At 37.9% G+C, this 19216-nt stretch overlaps 1 pseudogene; it reads left to right on the top strand.

Annotated features, from left to right (window-relative positions):
- Positions 1-7981: 7981 nt before the first annotated feature.
- On the top strand, positions 7982-16946 carry LOC149262513 (serine/threonine-protein phosphatase BSL3 pseudogene; annotated as a pseudogene).
- The last annotated feature ends 2270 nt before the right edge of the window (positions 16947-19216 follow it).

Below are 19216 nucleotides of genomic sequence, written 5' to 3'. Positions count from 1 at the left end.
GAAATAATGTCGAAGGTTGATATGGGTAAGGTTTGGTCAAGTAGAAATAGAGCTGGAAGATAAATATGATGGTCAAACTGATCTTAAAGAGCACATTCAGCTCTGTATGACAACATGGAAGGATATTCCACAAGAGGAATGGGTGCATGGGTTCATCCATACATTAGAGATAATTCCTCAAAATTGGTACTTGGAAATAGAACTTCGACATGGTATTGCAAACTGGGTAGAGATGGTTAATCGATTTATAATGACATTTATCTTTGAAGATGATTGTCCATACATAGATTCAACTCTTTAAATAGTTAAAAAGAAGAATTTTGAGAATGAAATTACACTCACTTGGCAGCCTGATTAGATTGCACAGCTACATAATGTACTGGAATACTATAAAATCACTAAAAAAGAAGATGAAGACCCTCGCAATATTGACATAGTATAATTTGAAGGCCACCGCGAAGTGAATGGACCTGAGATAGAAATCCCTGATATGATAAATCCATTAAGGACAAAGAAGGTGAATATAGGGTCAAAACATGAGTCAAAGTTTGGAATGATAGGAGATTATTGGGATGAAGAAATAGTCAAAAAAGTGACATATCTTTTGCATGAATAGCAAGAGTTATTCCCCAGTAAGTTCTCAGATATGAAAGGCATAGTAGGAGACTTGGGAGTTATGAAGATTCCTTTGAAGCCTAATGCGAAGTGTGTCAAACAAAGACCTTATAAACTAAATCCAAAATATAAGGAAAAGGTGAAAGAAGAATTAGATAAAAAGATAGCAGTAAGGATCATTGAACCTGTGGAAGAATCAGAGTGGGTAAGTCCTATGGTGGTCCAAGAAAAGAAGGCTAAAGGAGAAATCAAGATTTGTGTAGATCTATGGAAATTAAATTATGCATGTGTGCATGATCCATTCTCTACACCCTTTATAGATGAAGTGTTGGATAATGTAGGAGGACAAGAGGCCTACTCTTTCACAGATGGATTTTCAGGATACCATCATATCAGAATTGCACCAGAAGATCGACATAAGACTACCTTCGCTACAGAATGGGGATCATATCAATATACAGTAATGCCTTTTGGACTGCAGAATGCCCCTGCCATATTTTCAAGAGTAGTGGTTGCAAGTTTCAAATAATTTATTCACAAATTATTAGAAGTATACTTCAATGATTAGACAGTGTTCGGGTTATTGAAGAAACATGTTGTAAGCTTAAAACTGATGCTCGACACATGCAAGCAATATAAGATTTCTCTAAATATTAATAAGTGCATATAATGTGTACCTTTTGGTATATTTCTAGGACACATTGTTTGCAAGCAAGGATTGATGGTGGATCCTGTGAAGATTGCTATCATTATGAATTTACCTCCACTGAAGACAGTTAGACATCTTCACACCACACTAGGACATACATGATATTACAAAAAAATTATGAAAGGATATGCGCAGATTGTTGCGCCTATGGAAAAACTACTGAAGAAAGATGTTACTTTCCTATGGAATAAAGAATGTCAAAAGTGCCTAGACACATTAAAATAAAATATGGTAACTGTGTCTATATTGGTATTTCCATATTGGAATAAGGAATTTCATGATCATGTGGATGCTTCATGCATATCTTTGGGAGTGGTGTTAGCATAGCCTAGTGCAGGAGAAATCGACCACCCTATAGCTTTTGCAAGTAAGAATTTGTCTAAAGAAGAGAAGAACTATACAACTATAGAAAGAGAAGGACTAACTATGGTATATGCATTACAAAAATTCAGACATTATTTGCTGGGGGGCACATTTTAAGATGTTCATAGATCACTCTCCACTAAAGTATCTAGTCAATAAGCCTATTTTAGGAGGGAACATTTGCAGGTGGCTATTATTATTTCAGGAGTATGACTTTGAATTTGTTGTTAAGCCAGGAAGACTAAATGTTGGACCTGATCATTTGTCAAGGTTAGAGACAAGAGAAGAACTGATGAATATAGAGGATAACCTTCCTGATGAGAAGTTGTTTGCAATTAGGGTAGAAGATGATCACTTCGCTGATATTATTCAGTTCTTAACCATAGGGATGGATCCCTCAAAATACACTACGCAGTAGAAGAAACAATTGGTGGTTAAAGCAATAGATTTTTCATAGATAGCATCAAATTTGTATAAAATGGGACGACATGAAATACTACGCAGATATGTTCCTGAGCACGAAAGACATATAATTTTAACAGAATCTCATAGTGGTGCATATGGTGGACATTACGTAGGAAAATCTACTATGTAGAAAATTTTAAGAGCAGGACTATGGTGGCCTACATTACACAAAGATGCAAAGGAGTTTTGTCGAGCTTGTGATATTTGCCAAAGAATAAGGAAACCTTCAAGGAGAGATGAAATGCCACTAGTGCCACAAGTAAATTTGAACACTTTTGAGAAATGGTCTATTGATTTTGTTGGACCTATTAATCCACTAGGAAAAAAGACTGGTGCAAGGTATCTAATAACTACAACTGATTATTTGACAAGGTGGGTCGTAGCACAACCAGTGAAGGATTGCAGCACATAAACTGCTGCGAAGTTCATCTTTGAATACATACTATCCATATTTGGGTGCCCAAAGATATTAATGAGTGACCAAGGGTCACATTTCTTGAATAAGACTGTTGCACGGAATGATTCGATCTTGCGGACAAGATAGACCTTCCTAGAATCTAAAGAAGACCTAACGACAAGCAAACCAACCAGACACTATCTTTCTCTAAATATGTTTCAATAAACAATAGAAAACAAGTGTTTTTAGGGCCTACCTTTGGTACAATGCAAGCTTGTGGATGCCCTCGCTCCTTTGATCCAAATGAGCTCCTTTTCACGAATCTGCAAACACAAACAAGGCAAACACATTAAATAGCACCTGAAAAACCAATTGCATAAAACATATTTAACATGAAAGTCAAGGAGTCCATGAAACAAATAACATAAGATACTTGTTGAGAAAAATGAGTTTGATTGTATTAATTCAAAAGAAGAAGAACCTTACAACCTTTGCCTTGACGCTGTACGAGCTCCTCCCAGGGTCCAACAAGATGTCTCCTCTACTTTGACAAGTTTCACTCACTCTCCAATGGAACCAAGAGGTATGTGATCTCTCCTCTCAAGCTCAACCAAAGAGTCTCAATTTCACCAGCATTTACCCTCAAAATGTTCAGCTTCTAACCTCCCTAGTCCTCACCCCAATGCCTGTATTTATAGTGCAATGGAGGGAAGTTACTAGGTCCTCCTTCAAAGGGATAGCTCCTTTAGTCAAGGGATTAGCTCCTTCTCTTTTGGGATGCATGAACCACCTCAGAGCGAACAATCCACGTCAAAATTCCTTCTAGAAAACTCTAGAATTAACCCAAAGTGAGTTTTTTAAGATAAAACTTGCGCCTTTTGACTTTCACAGGGGTCCGCACCTACACCGTTAGGAACAGAGCGGGTAGGTACGCAGCTTTTGTACACAGAAGGTGTGGGACTGCAGGTGACCATGAGAGAAAGTGCGGAACCAGAGTTACATTGATTTTTAATGTCTTTCTCCCATTTCCAAAGCTTGATTTGAAGAGCTGAGGTCTTAGACTTGCTTAGGAGGACAGTACAAGTGATGATAGACCCATACTGACTGTAAATAATCATAGTGACGATATTTTTGTGTAACAAAGACCATTGAAGCATTAACTGAGGAATTTCAAGTTTACCACTTTAAGAGCACTCCTTACCATCCTCAAGCAAATGGAACTGTGGAAGCATTCAATAAAATTTTGGAGAATGCACTGACCAAGATATGTAATGTGAAGAGGGATGATTGCTATCTTAGAATTCTAGCGGTAATATGGGCTTATAGGATTACATGAAAATAATTGAAAGGTCAGACACCATTTAGGTTGGTTTATGGGAAAGAAGCTATGATGCCCATGGAATACATTGTCCCTAGCCTAATAATTGCAGATTTTACAAATATGGAAGACCCTGACATTATGGAAGAAAGAATGTCACAGTTACTGGCTCTGGAAGAAGAGAGGTTTATAACAAGATTTCATCAACAAGTACAAAAAGCAAGAGAAAAGGCTTGGCACGATAGGCACATTAAGAAAAAGAAGTTTCAGTGAGGATACCTTGTTCTCCTCTATGACAAAAAGTTTGTGAAATTTCCAGGGAAGTTCAAAACACATTGGTTAGGCCCATATGTGATTAAGTATATTAGTGATGGAGGTGCAACACAATTAGCGAAGTTAAATGGAGAACTAATTCAAGGGAAGTGAATGGCAGCAGGTTGAAGTTTTATAGGGACAACACTATCCCTACAGCTTTGCCCTAAGGAAGAAAGAAGGAAAGTCTTAGTGTCACATGCAGTTGAAAGTGGACACTAGACTATAAACTACACTATAGATAGATAGCTTAGACAAAGAAATTACATCACTACAATCAGGAATATGTCGAAGTTTGCAGGTAGATGTGACGTAAAACAAAGGTGTGCTACAATTAGGAATATGTCAAAGTTTATAGGTAGCCATGAAACGAGACAGAGGTGCGCTACAATAAGGATGTGTCGAAGTTCATCGAAAAAGTGAAAATATGATCATTAAAAGGGAAAAGAAATGTATAAATTTGTATTTAAGATGACGGATCGACAAAATGTATGGCTAAATACACATTTAAGATAACAGATTGGCAGAATTTAGGGATAGATACGCATTTAATGACGCAATCTGAACAAAATAAAGACAAAATCAAATATAATGATGAGGTTTGAAAGCTCAAATTATTATAAATTGTTGACTCCCACGCCGATTAAGGACTTTTCTAAATCGAGAGCTTGAGAGAGTAACAGTGCGAAGTAGTTGCAGATATTTCTTGCATGAATGTCTTGTCGTCTGAAGAAATTATGTGAATCTTTAACGAGAGAGGTATAAAAGAAGTCATGGAAGTAGCCACCGCAACAATAGTTGATGCACTCGCAGAAGTTGAAACACCCTTCCTAGAAGTATTGAAAAAGCAGAAGAAATGAAAATACCAATGAAGAAGAAAACCAAGCACGACAAATAAAAAACAAAGCAAGTCAAGAAGCCTGCCAAACCAGTGAAACCCCAGAAGCAGTCTAAGCCAATCGAAGTTGAGGAAGAAGAGATAGAAGAAATTCAGGGCGATGAATGTGGCACAATATTCATTTAACCCCTGCAATCTTATATCCCACTGAGAAATTCAAATGGAAAGCCTACAAATGATGTTAAAGATGCAAAGTACAGGATATTCACATTGTTATTTCTAGAAGAAGTGCCCTTTGAAGGAGAGCAGTTAGGAAAAATTCCGTAGCTAAAATTTATAGACAACGACTTCAATGACCGGACGAAGTATCCACAATTCTTGTCTGATCGATATTTGCACCAGGTTCACTACCCAGACAACAGAGTGACTAGATTAGAGGCACAATGGTGGGAAAATGGGTTGAGGTAGTCAGAGCTACTCAATATGTTAAATGTGCCTCACTTCGGTAGGAGCTCAGCCAATAGAGCATGTGTGCACCAATTATTGGTGCTAATTCATGATGGACACTTGTGGTTGGGGGATAAAATCCCGATAGATGAAATGATGACTTGGTGAATCATGAAGTTTCCATACAAAGGGTGGAACCCTATGGAGGAGTTCATCAAGAAGGACTGGGACTGCGCCCTAGCAGAAAGTATGAAGCATAAGTATTGGTTGGTGAAAGGAAACAGGGGCAATGACATCAACTCTATCAACAACCCAATAGTCTGCTTTACGACACATATTTTGGCTAGGAAAATCATGTGAAATTGTCGCGCGAATGAAGTCCCAGCGCCTGTGGTAGCTTTAGCCGCACAGTGTACAAACGGAGCATAGTACAACTAGGATGTGTACTTATGCAAAGAATTCCTAGATGATTGCTGCAAGGTACAAGAAAAAGGTACCCCTTTTCATTATGCCTGGATGATTTTAATTATTGCGATGTTAGCATGGAGGGAGTCAGAGGACACACAGTTCCCCATGGTGCCTATAGATGTTTGTGAGGATGTGAGGTATGCTTCGTTGTGGCATACTACTCAGCCATCATGAGACTGGAAAAATAGGATCTTCTTCATTTTATACCAGATGGATCTGCATATGATTGTAAATCAGTATCCATGCCTATCGCCAAGTCTATATGAACAACATAACCCCGTGGCAAGCTTCAAGGCAGATTTCCATAAGGTGCAAATTCAGGTGCACAGAGATCCCAAGAGGAAATGGCATACATTTTCATACTTATTCAAAGAGGAGGATTTGGGAGCATTAGTGCAGAAATGGCCCACGGAGTGGATAACTATGATGGAGGAAGCAAAGGAAAACACCACAGAGGAAGAAGAACTAGACACTTCGCACCATGGTGAAGCAAGTGGAAAAGATAAACAACAGGAATCAGAGGAGGAGAAATAGGAAGAAGAGGAACACCATGACATGGAGCACCATGAGGAGGACCCTAAGGGAGGTGAAGATATGACAAAGTAGGCAGAGAAGTCAAAAATAGATAAATCTGTCGTAGAGAGAAGAAATATGCAGATTGGAGCTTTGCTGAGTATCATAAAGAAACATAAGGAAGACAAGTCTAAGGACACACTATTGCTGGTATTTACTAATGGGGACCTGGATGAGATTGGTGATAAGGTGTAGGAAATCATAACACACTCCTAGAGTAGGATAGAGGATCGCTAAGCTGAACTTATCATAGGTGTGCAGGAAAGGATTGCGGAGTTGAAACTTTTGGCATTATCAGTTAAACAACCCACACAAGTACAGGAAAAGATTACAAAAGGAAGGCCAATAGATCCTACCGTTGTAGAAAGGCTGGCACAAATACCTATAGGGGCTCTACACTTTGAGTCTATAGAAATTCAGCAGCAGGCCAAGGAGTGGACACACATAAACCTAAACATTGCAGCAATGTCGCTGCCAAGGTTGCATAATATGCATGAAGAAATTATGGAGTTAAGGGAACAATGCATGTCACATCTCAACATACAGATAGAAAAGGAGTGGTTCGCACTGTCACAGAAGCTCAACCAAATGATAGAAGAGATAGATTAGATAGAAAAATAATATCAGCATCTGAAGGATGCAGTAGACACAACATGCAAGGGAATTCCAGACATGGAGGTCTGTGAAGAGGAATTAGCAGAAGAAAAGGTCGCGAAGCCCGACCTTGCAATCAAGGAGAAAAAGGAAAAAGTTGTCGTGGTATAGTTGAAATATGAAGTGACCTGTGATTGAAGATGTAGCTAGCTACACTTCCGAAATTGAGAAGTGAGAGGAAGGCTAACTTAAAAATAGTCATGGTTAGTATCTTCGTAACATTGGCGGACTATAGCAAGCTACTAGACGAGAGTATGAAAATTTGGACTTCACTGCAGGAAGATCCAAATGTTCAAAAACAACAGGAGGAGGTCCCCTAAAAGCAACAACAGTTAGAGGCAAGTTGAACAACTGCGAAGACATTGCCTATATTGTAGAATCTCGCAAAGATCATTGAAGCGAAGGAAATACAGAAGAGGATCAAAGTGATAAACAGGGAAGAGCATACATTGATAGACAAAACCCAACCTTGGAAGGATGAGGCCCTTCAACTCTCCCAGATAGTGGATGAGAAGCTCCAGGAGCTTCGACAGAAGGAGGCAACATTGATACAGAAGGTTATTGAGCATGTAACAGAAGAATTGTTGGAGGAAGCATGCAGCGAGGATAAGCAGATGACATAAGTGCTCCAGTAGTTCAACCAGGCCTATAACAACATTGCGGAGAATATTAGGGGAATAGCAACTAAGTGACTCAGGACGAGTCACATGTGAGTGTTGGGGGCTTGTTGGGTGTAGCCTAACTTGGCCATATTTTGGGCAAGGAAGCTGATTTTTGGGGATAAAGCATGCAATACAAAGTGAAGTAGACCGTGCAGCAAACATGGACCATGGTATGTGGTTCGTGGTATTGAAGCGATGTAATCCCTCGATGTAATAGTATATAGAGATGAACAATAAAGAAGGAAGGTAGTGATAATTAGAACCAATATGTGTTTATGGTTTGATTCCTTGTGATTGGGTTTTGTGGCGAAGGAAAGGCTCTGTAGCTGAGTACACAAAGGCCTAAGTCTACAATTGAGTGTGAAAATGACCTACAACTAAGTGCGCAAGTCAAGAGTTGTTTGTTGTACAAATTATGTATTATAAGAAACAGTTCTTGTGGACGTAGTCCCACATTGGGACGAACCACGGTAAAATATGTGTCTACATGTGTTTATTTTCTTATTATCTGCACTTTATTTCAGTATTGTAAATTTTATGAATGTTTATGATATGTGTAAGTAATGACTCTAATTATGCGAAGTAAAGTATAAGTACGAAGTTTTTTATGAATTTGAAGTAGTAGATTAGTGTTAAACATAAGAGAATACAACGGTGCCACAACGCAGTATCCCTCAGGCTACAGAAATCTGGTTTTGCAACCTCCCATAACCACTTCAGGTGAGACTACGATCTGCTTGCAAGTCGTTGTTGAGAGGGCTAGTGGTTGAGGGTTTTTTTTGTGCGCAGTACACTTTGAGCCTGGGTCGAGCCCACCTAAGCCAACACTTTTAGGGTCTGTGTCTTGAGTCCTAGCCTTTGCCATCATTAATAGACCCTTCTTGGGATTTTTATATTAGGAAAGAAAATTATGTTGATGTAAATTGAGTCAAATAGGTCTCCTCCACCAACTCAACTTCAAAGAAGACAAGTCATCCTCATTAAGGACAAGTTTTCCTCAACAAGAGAATCAAACTACTATATATTGGAAGCTACTTGACCTCATTTGAGACACACAACAAACAAGTTCAATCTACAGTTGCAAGAGAAGAAAAATAATGTGAAATACCAAGAGAAGAAAGAGAAAACCCTAGCAAAGAAGGAGACACTTTTCAAGAAAGAAGAAGTTGAAATTCTCCCTCCTTTTCCACACACGTGATTTTCTGGGTTGTTGCAAGAGGGATGAAATCATAGATATATAATAGGGTTGAAATTTTGGAAGCTGGAGGGCTAAAATTATAAGTTGTAGTTGGGTTGAAGCCATTTGACTAGAAGTGACTACTGAAGTTTGGTTAATCAATTTGGAAGGATGACTTGGTGGAGAGAGGAAGGTATTTTGGTTTTGTATAAGGTCTTTTATTGTCTGAATTTGATTTGAATCTACTAGTGGAAGAATTTTACTGGGTTTTCCCCTATATAGTGGTTTTAGCCCTGGCTAGGTGCCTATATATCTGGTGTCATTGATCTTCAAACTTTTGATTTGATTATTGATTGATGAGAAGAACATAAAAGAAGAACATAAAGAAATTTAATAAGAATACAAGAATATCACAAGTAATTATCAACATAAGAAAATATTTTTGCCTTTCTGATTTTATAACAAGAACTGCAATGTATCCCCCTCCTAAATATGATTAGAGAAAATTGAAGAAAGGGTGGAATTTAATTTCTCAAAATAGAAAAGAATGGAAGAGTTTAGGAGAGATTACAAAGAAAAGAAAATCTTTGTCTATAAACCTTAGCTTAAATAATGACAAATGAATGTGGTGGAGACAAACTCATTACAATTCGAAATAAAACCCTAACAAAGACAATCGTTGATCAACCCAAGTTTCATTACCATCGTTGCTTCTAGGGTTTAGACTATTCTCCATCATAAATCATACAACGACAGGTGGTCGCTTAAAATTTGGGCCACGAATGAATAGAGGGCTGCATCATAGTATTATAATTCACCATATCAAATGCATAGATAGGTTAGGACATATGTAGCTGTAAATATTAATATTATAAAATAAAATTTAATCTATTAAAAACCACCAAGGAATATATGTATGTTGTGAATACATTTAGCTTTGTATACCATGGTAAGTCATAGATGACTATTTCATAAGTGTTTGCACTTGAATCTCTTATTTGTAATAATGTATAGATAAACCAACTTAGTGTGAAATTCCACCATACAAAGAACTCTGAAAATTAAGGGTATAAGAGCAACAAGATTTAAATAGAATACTTAGAACAAAATCTATGATACAGGGGGATTTAAACCTTAGTGTTATATTGTGATCATAAGCATTATGAAAAATACATGATCTTTAACAAAACGATGTAGAAACAATTCTTTGGGGATATGCTTGAAAATTATTATTTTTTATAATATTTCTATCTAAGTAAGTTAGAGAATTCTAAGTCTAACTAAATAAATGCATTTACAATAGAGATAAATAGATTAAGAGGTATAAATGAGGAAGGCTGTTGTGTTTAATTTGGGGCATAATTTTTACATGTGCATTATATAAGTACATAGAACAAAGAAAGGGGAAATTTTAATAACTTATTGAAGTATAGATAAAGAGATATTATATGAATATGATGTTTATTTAAAAATAAAATAAAATTTAGCATGATGTAAGGGGTCTACTACAAGTGAGGCCAGCCCAAACCCAAAATTGGGCCCTCTCGAGGGTCATCAAAATACATTCTTATACTACAAATTATGGCCATTCTCTCCCCAAAATATGACATAACTAAAAGAAAGACATAGATAGAATACATTAGATACTCAAGGAATTGGTTTCGATTCCAAGACAAATACTGGGATTGGGCTTGCTTGATCTCCAGGGGGTCTTGATGATGTTGGTGGGAGTCCCAAGTGTTGTTCAATGCAGCTCAATCTTCGGTCCATTTTGTCAAAATGATAGTAATTATGCCTCAAATTCCCATGAAGATGGTCTATTGTTCGAAACATATCTCTCACTTCATGTCTTTCCATAATCACTCTTCACAAAAGAAATTTTATTTTTCAATGGATATTGAAAACCTGCATGTATTCATTTGTCTGGGGTGGCAACTGGCCAAGATTTGAGGCTCGAGGTTCCCATTTTTCTTTGACCATTGCATATGATACTGTCACATGTTGTTCCCCTACTTCATGTTCCACACGATGTATTTATTCTTGTATGTGCCAGGGGATCTGGTCTCGGTAACGAGCTACAAATTCTTTTTCCCTGTCTTAGAGGATGGGGTTACCTCGTCTACCCTGTGATGATAAGGTTGTAGATCCATTCCACATCTATCCACATTTTCGTGGCATGGTGTTGTTATAGTTCAATAATCGTGCCAAGACTAGGGACCTTCTCTTCTCAATATAATTGATAAGTGTCAACCAACCAGGGAGACCAAAATTGCGACTAGCCACGATATATTTCTTTGTTCCCTGAGTGTTGTGATAATGTGGCCCCATTTATCTCTTTTCAGGGATTCTTCTATGGTGGAGAGTTGATACCAAGTCCTTTTTTTGCATCCACTATCCTTCCTAAGTACATGGGGTGATCCTAAATTATGTCCAACTCCCTGTATAATCCCTCTTCTTTAGGGAAAACTCCATGAACAACATTGCTGGTATTCCCAAGCCCTTAACCACAACTTGTCTAGTTTCACCACCAAAGGTATGATATAAACAATTTCTTTCACCCTTTCCACTATCACAACTCTTTTAGGATTGCAAGTCATATGAGGACTTCTCAAGCTCTTTAAGTTATGAATTTTTTCTAGAATAATTCTAAGTATATTATAAAGTATTCCAAGTCATTTTTTGCATCCAATTATCACTAAATAAAATTTCACACAAGTGATCTCCTAGTGCTACACTACCCCAATTCCCCTTCTAAAATTGGTGGTGCTTTGAATCCATAGAGAAAATAATGAAAATGTCATTGCAAAGCTACAATAACCTAATTAGTAGAATTACAGTTACCTAGGGGAAGTCTACTGGTAAGAAGTGGGTGTCTCTGGAACCTCCCCTTCATCTGGGCCTCTGGCTTCTATTCGTTGCCCCCATGGCTGATGAGAAGGTGTGAGACCACAAACTTCCCACTCCCCCAAGAGAAAATGAGTGCAACACTTAGAGGTGTCCCCCCATGAAAAGAAACTATTCTAGAGACATAATTGGAATTTCCTTCCCACCTTCCTCATTATTAATCCACTAGACCAACTATGTTCTCCTTTTATTAAACATCTTACCACCCTCCATGACTTCGTAGCTCACAACACTGAAAATTTAATCCCATGAAAAAGTTGGACCCATCTTGTAGTATGTGCCTCCTTCATGGAATATATCCACCACATAATTCCACCATCCATCACATGAATTTTCCCACTTCTCCCCATTAGTTGGCATACCTTCCTGTGGAGAATTGATCCAAGTGGCTCAAAAAATGCTCAGAATTCAGAAGTGGCTTTGGAAAAGCTCAAAAAATTAAACTCATTGGATTGAAGTGGAACTAGGCTCAAATTGAAGATCTCGTTGCATTCTTTCCAAAAATGTGAAAAACACCTCAATCTGAGTTCGTATGTGAAAGTTATGGCCAGTCAAAGTTTTGGTCAAACTAGGCCTAGTGGCAGCCACTAATGAGGCAACAATTTGGAATTTCTTGGTGCACAAATTTCGGCCACCGGAATTGAAAAAAAATTCACATCTTTAATTTGACCGGTGACCCAAAATTTAACCAATGCTTTTTTTAACCATTTTATATATATATATATGAAAAAATATTAAAGAAATGGTGGCAGGCCACCAACGCGCCACCCACCCATCCAACATATGTTATATATATTATAAAACAAAAATTAAATGGGTCGGTGTCGCAGGAGAGTCGAACCCCACCCATGACCATACACTAATGATCCAGTGACTATTGTGGGGCTGATGACAATTTTAACCCACCCGGCTTGGTGGGCCGGCCTACCAAAACAGGCAGCCTTGTTACCAACACATATCCACATGCCCATATATAACAGTCATTACGCCAAAACAGGGGTTTTGTGGGTTTGGACCCTAGAGCCTCCGACAACAAACGCTCTAATTATATGCTCTCAGCCAATGGGCCAACGACCCTTGGTTGGGAACTCCGCTCGACCAACATTACTTAAACCTCACAAATTGCCAAACGATAGGAGGAGGAAGAACAGAGAGCGTCAGTTGCAGGTAGAGGAATAACTCCCCAATCCAGAAATGCACCTAGTATGGCACTATTTTTTAGGAATATTCCTATGAATTTTGGGAGAATATTTTTGTAGGGAATCTTGAAGGAATCTAGAGATTCCTTAGAGTTCCAGAAGTCACCTGCTCAGAACATGGTTAAGTTTATATTCATTTGACACAATTTCATGCCACAAATTCAATGGTGATTTATGTTTATGTAGGTGAGCTTTCCATTTTTAAACCATTCCAGAAAATGGAGGTATAAGGGTCATTTATATAATTGATTGTAATTTATTTTTGCTGCCATTTAATCAAATATTCCTCCCCACATTGAGCAGGGCCCAGAGACATAGCCCACATTGGGTGAACTCCATTATCACATTGTCTTATTCCATTGATATCATGGTGCTGGCTTATTGGGGCCTAGCCCAGGTTCAAAGGTGATTTAGCCAAACAAATCCCGGTACTACTGGACCTTTCGGAAACAGTCCACAGAGCGCGGACTGAGGTCTCACCCGAAGTAGTATGGGAGGGTGCTAGAACCAGGTTTCCACACCCTGGATATGTCTGATGAGTTCAAGAGGTTCGCAGTTCGATCCTGCGCGCACGTCACTACGCACACTTTCCCTTACCTCGCAGCCTGAGATGCTGCCTTCGAGTAGCCCTACTCAGGGGGACGAACTCTATTATTACCCAATTCCTTACTAGTATTCCAATGTTAGTTTATTATTTTAGCCTACTTGCATGCTTTAAGTTATACTTATCAACAAAAACCATTCATATAGGTGCACACAGTAAATAGACAATATATTTGTGATTTACATCAAACATGTATTAATCCAAGAATAGATACATGAATTGGTAACAAAACTTTTCTTTATTAATCTCTTCTTTGGTTACAGACTCGACTCCGCCCTGCACACTTAGCTGTAGGGGTCTGCGCACTCAGTTGCGGACTACTAGGCCTCTGTGCACTCAGTTGTAGAGCCTTCTCCTACTCTACGACCCAAGACACACTTATTCATTTAGACTCGATCTTCTCTTCTTGCTCCTTTCTTCCTATTCATTATATTTTACACTTAGAGCCTCACTCTATTTATACAATTCCATGGTCTGTGGACCATGGGCAGGCTAACATTACATTACAAAACTAAGGCAGACAACCTTGTGACTCTATCATACATTTCGCGCTCCGCGCTCGCAACTCGTGGAGTCTTTACAACAATATTGGGTCAAAACTTGGGCTTTGAGCCCCAAAACATGCCTTGGGGGGATTCCATGCCCAATAGGCCCCCAACAAAAACATCATGACTCTCCCTCAAGTCACTGTCAGTGCGGTGATCTTGGTGCAAAGTCCCTCCAACTTTTCTCGAACCGTGCTGAGGTTAGTAGCGCACTGAGCTGCTACTTGCTGAATCTGCTGCATCTGCTATTCCGAGACCTCTGATTCTGGGGTGCTTCTCTGCATTAATGTGTGCATCCCTGTATGTGTGCGAGCTTTCCTTCGATGTTCACCGTGATAGTGAAGGCCTCATCGATCCACGACTGGACGTGCGCTTTGAGAACTGCCTCCTTGTTGCGCGCCACATCCACCTGTTCCTTCAGTGCTTTAACTTGCTGCATCCTCACAAGCCTCTAGGTGAGGACTACCATATTTTAAGTTCCTCAAACGCTATCATATTGTTGTTGGAGTTCTTGTGCTTCTGTTTCTAAGCGCTAGATGTTGGGGTCCTCCTGCAGAGTCGTGAGAACCTCAAGTGCTTCCTCCAACATGCTGGTGCAGTCTCACACTGCACCTCCAATTTCCTCCAAACCCGTTGTAATAATGCTAGTGCGTTGTTCCCTAACTTCCTAGGGAGTGGATGGCTGTGCCTTTAACCGCAGCTCGATCATCTGAAGATTCAGCTCCAGCTGAACCTTGGTTGTTTCTTCCCTGGCCTCGCGGACTCCTGTGGATCCACACTTCCACTAGTAGGTCTGATAGGATGGCCAACTCTGGGACGCTTCAACAAGCGTCATTTACCACCTACACCAACTGTTGATTTTGCGACACCAATTCATCACACTACAAGCTGAGTTGTTCCATGTTTATCTTTTTCTCGCTGAGGACTTGGATCGCACGAATCTCCCTAGCGCACAGCTCTATCATTATCCCACCCTGTAGCAGATACAGTGTCTCACGTGGAAGGGCAGCCAGATTAAGGCCAATTCCTTTCATCATGCTAACTGAAAATCTATAGGCCTCATTCGCTACTGCCTAGTTCAGTCTTTTTAAAAACCCCCCTGCATAAATAAAAACGAACCAAGCGATCAGTATGCTCTCTTCCTGCGCTTCGTGTGATCAGGAAGATCAGAAAATCTATTGATTTTGTTCAAATAAAAATACTCTTGCTGGAGAACTAATCTGCAATATGACAATAAAGAATTTCGTGAATGAAAAAAAAACATCTTTAAATTTTTAGATGAAATTTAGTTTTTTTTTTTAGAAATAAAAATTTCCACAAAATAATAATAATATACGTATCATATATATACATATTATTATTAAAAAATAAAAAATAAAATAAAAAAAAATAACCATTTTCTTTGTTTTTTTAAGATATTTAAAAAAAACTAACCATTTTCTAGAGATAGGTTCAATTTCATTATTTCTTTTGAAAACTGACCAATTTTTTTTCATCATTTCAATGTCATTCCAGGTCGGCGAGTAAGCTATGGAACACCTGAAAGTGCTAATGCAGCCAGAAAATTGTTGGACAGGCAGATGTCAATTAACAGTGTGCCTAAGAAAATCTTAGCATATTTGTTAAAACCTCGTGGTTGGAAGCCTCCAGTGCGCCGGCAATTCTTCTTAGATTGCAATGAAATCGCTGAGCTTTGTGATCATGCAGAACGCATATTTTCACGTGAGCCAAGTGTTTTGCAAATCAGAGCCCCAGTAAAGATATTTGGGGACTTACATGGTCAGTTTGGGGATCTAATGCGTTTGTTTGATGAGTATGGTGCTCCATCAACAGCAGGAGATATAACGTATATCGACTATCTTTTTCTTGGGGATTATGTAGACAGAGGTCAACATAGTCTGGAAACAATTACTCTGCTGCTGGCTCTTAAGGTTGAGTATCCACACAATGTTCATTTGATCCGGGGAAATCATGAGGCTGCGGATATTAATGCACTTTTTGGGTTTCGAATTGAGTGCATTGAGCGCATGGGTGAAAGGGATGGAATATGGGCATGGCATCGTATCAATCAATTATTTAATTGGTTGCCTCTAGCAGCACTTATTGAGAAAAAATAATCTGCATGCATGGCGGTATTGGAAGATCAATTAACCATGTTGAGCAGATTGAAAATTTGCAACGCCCTATAACTATGGAAGCAGGATCGGTAGTTCTCATGGATTTGCTATGGTCAGACCCAACTGAGAATGACAGTGTGGAGGGTTTGCGACCAAATGCTAGAGGGCCTGGATTGGTTACATTTGGGCCTGATCGAGTGATGGAGTTTTGCAACCATAATGATCTACAGCTCATTGTACGAGCACATGAATGTGTAATGGATGGCTTTGAGCGTTTTGCCCAAGGCCATTTGATAACTCTTTTCTCTGCCACCAATTATTGCGGTACTGCAAATAAAGCAGGTGCAATCCTAGTTCTTGGCAGGGACCTTGTAAGTAGTCCCGAAACTGATTCATCCACTTCCTCCTGCGATCACATCGCCAGAAACATCAGGATTTCTTCCTGAAAATTTGGGATCTGCGTTATTTTCTCTTGATTTTGTGAAGAAAACAAGGATTTTCATTAACTTCAGAGGATTTTGTGAGGAAGCTGCCGTGACCGAGGCAGTAGCAAGCAGTTTCAAATTTCATTGTTATTAAAAAACAACTACGTGGTCTTGAATGCCTACGATTTCGCCAGTGACTACGTGGTGCAAACAGCGATGGGTTGTACTTAAAATTCGACAGAAATCTCTGCTCAGGGTTTTGCATGGATCGCAAGTTCTATGTCATCGGTGGGATGATAAGCAATACAGAATCTCTTACGTGCGGTGAAGAATATAACCTTGAAACAAAAACGTGGAGGAGGATTCCAAACATGTTACCTGGAGACAATGCAGCTGCCCATGCACCTTGATGATTATCCTGGCAGGGAGGCGATCCGGCTATGGAGATTGCGAGCGGTGGGAGATTGCCCTCCATTTCTGGGCTGACGAGGAATACATCTCCATCATTACTGCCGGCGGTTGTGAGCTCTACGGTTGTGAAACATTTTTGCTTACGGTTTGTTGTTTTTTTTTTGTTTTTTGTTTATTTTTTATTTACAACTAAAAAAATCTAAAAAAATCAATATAAATAATAAATTAAAAAAATTGTTTTTAATTTGTTATTTAAAAAAAATAATAATGAATATTGTGTGTATTGATAAAAATAAAAAAATTTTGCTTACGGATTGTGGATTTGTAATTAGTTTTTCTTTATAACTAAAAAATATAAAAAAAATCAACATAAATAATAAATTAAAAACAATTGTTTTTAATTTGTTATTTAAATAAAAATAAAAAAATATTTTGTGTGTTGATTAAAATAAAAAAAAAAAAGAAAAAATAAGTAAACAATTCCTTTTTATTTATTTAATATTTTGGATAATAAAAAAAAAAATCAAAACAACACAAAACAATTTTTATTTTATTTTTTTTAATTAAAAAAAAAATGGATTTTCTTAATTAAAAAAAAAAAACAAAAACAAAAAAAAACTAACTTCATTTTAGTGATAGTTTATTTTTAGGTTTTCATAAATAAAATTTTGATGAAAAATCTCAACTTAAATAATAAATTAAAAAATTTATGTTTTTTAATTTGTTGTTTAAAAAAAATCTAAATAAATAAAAAAATCAACATAAGAAATTGTGTCTTCATTTATTTATTACTTTTGATATTTTCTTTTAAATTTGTTGTTTAAAAAAAAATTTAAAAAAAAAATAAATAATAAAAAAATAAAAATTAATTAAAAAATAAATAAATAAAAATAAAAATTCACACCACTTTGAAAAAAAAAAAAAAAAAAATGGAATACTTGGAAACAAATTTCAAAAATCGATTTATCAAACATTGGAGGATTCTTGTTGGCATTAACTCATCACATCTTTCTGTTGTATGCTTTATGATGCACTGCCAAGTACATTTCATGAGTTATCTGACACAAACAGGGAGTATTATTTTTCATGGTTGTTTTTAAGAATGGATTGAAATTGATATCATGAATTGAGTTACTTTCAACACTTTGATTTTTCTTAAATCTGTTTTATTTGGTATGAAATTTTTGCGTAAGAATCATGAAGGAAATGCGCAATTCTTCTTGAACAAACTTATGTTTTCTTTCTGCCAAGTTTTTTTACAGGTTACAGGATAACAAAGTGATCATTAAGGAGATTGCATTGTGACGACAATTAGTCTTCCAAAGACTAAATTCATGAAAAATTCTGAAGACAAATCCATCTCCACAACCACTACCTTCCACCTCCCTTTCTGAAAAAGATTGTGAATTCCACCAATTGTAAGCATGACATTTCCATAACCATTTTTCACAGCAAGAGTTCTTATTGCCTTACATCCATGCATTTCCTTACATCCATTCCTTACAAGCTTATTGCCATTTTCCTTGTCATTACCATTCCCCTTCATTTCTGCCAATAAAACCCTGCTTGAGTCAAAGTCCTAGAGTCTAAGTATCATTGAAAAAACACCTAGAGGCTTGCATGCCTTAATGGCAAGTACTCTTGCCAATGAACAATGGGAGTACATTAATATCCCTTGTTCGTTGGATCTTGTAGGTGACTCGACCACGACAAATTTAATCGTACCTACAAAGATGTGTTAGGCATCCTGACTCCCATTGGAATCAATGGTGGGAGATCTTGTGTTGGCTAGGGGCATTCATTAACGGCCACTAAGTCAGCAACTTCTTGGTATGTTGGACATCGACACATTTAATCACATAGTAAGATTTGTGCCATCGAGCGTTGAAGACTTGAAGACCCATATTTTGTAGCAGATGCAGCTAATTTCCTTTCATTGTTTTTCAGTTTGTCATCACTTGAGGACAAGTCAATAAATAAGGCTGGGGGGGAAATGTAACTTCTATATTTTGT

Source organism: Pinus tabuliformis, chromosome 6 (assembly GCF_031772625.1).
Source record: "Pinus tabuliformis cultivar Carrire ecotype Pingquan chromosome 6, CPIR1, whole genome shotgun sequence".
Taxonomy (NCBI): Eukaryota; Viridiplantae; Streptophyta; class Pinopsida; order Pinales; family Pinaceae; genus Pinus; species Pinus tabuliformis.
This window is presented reverse-complemented; position numbering and strand designations above follow the sequence as displayed.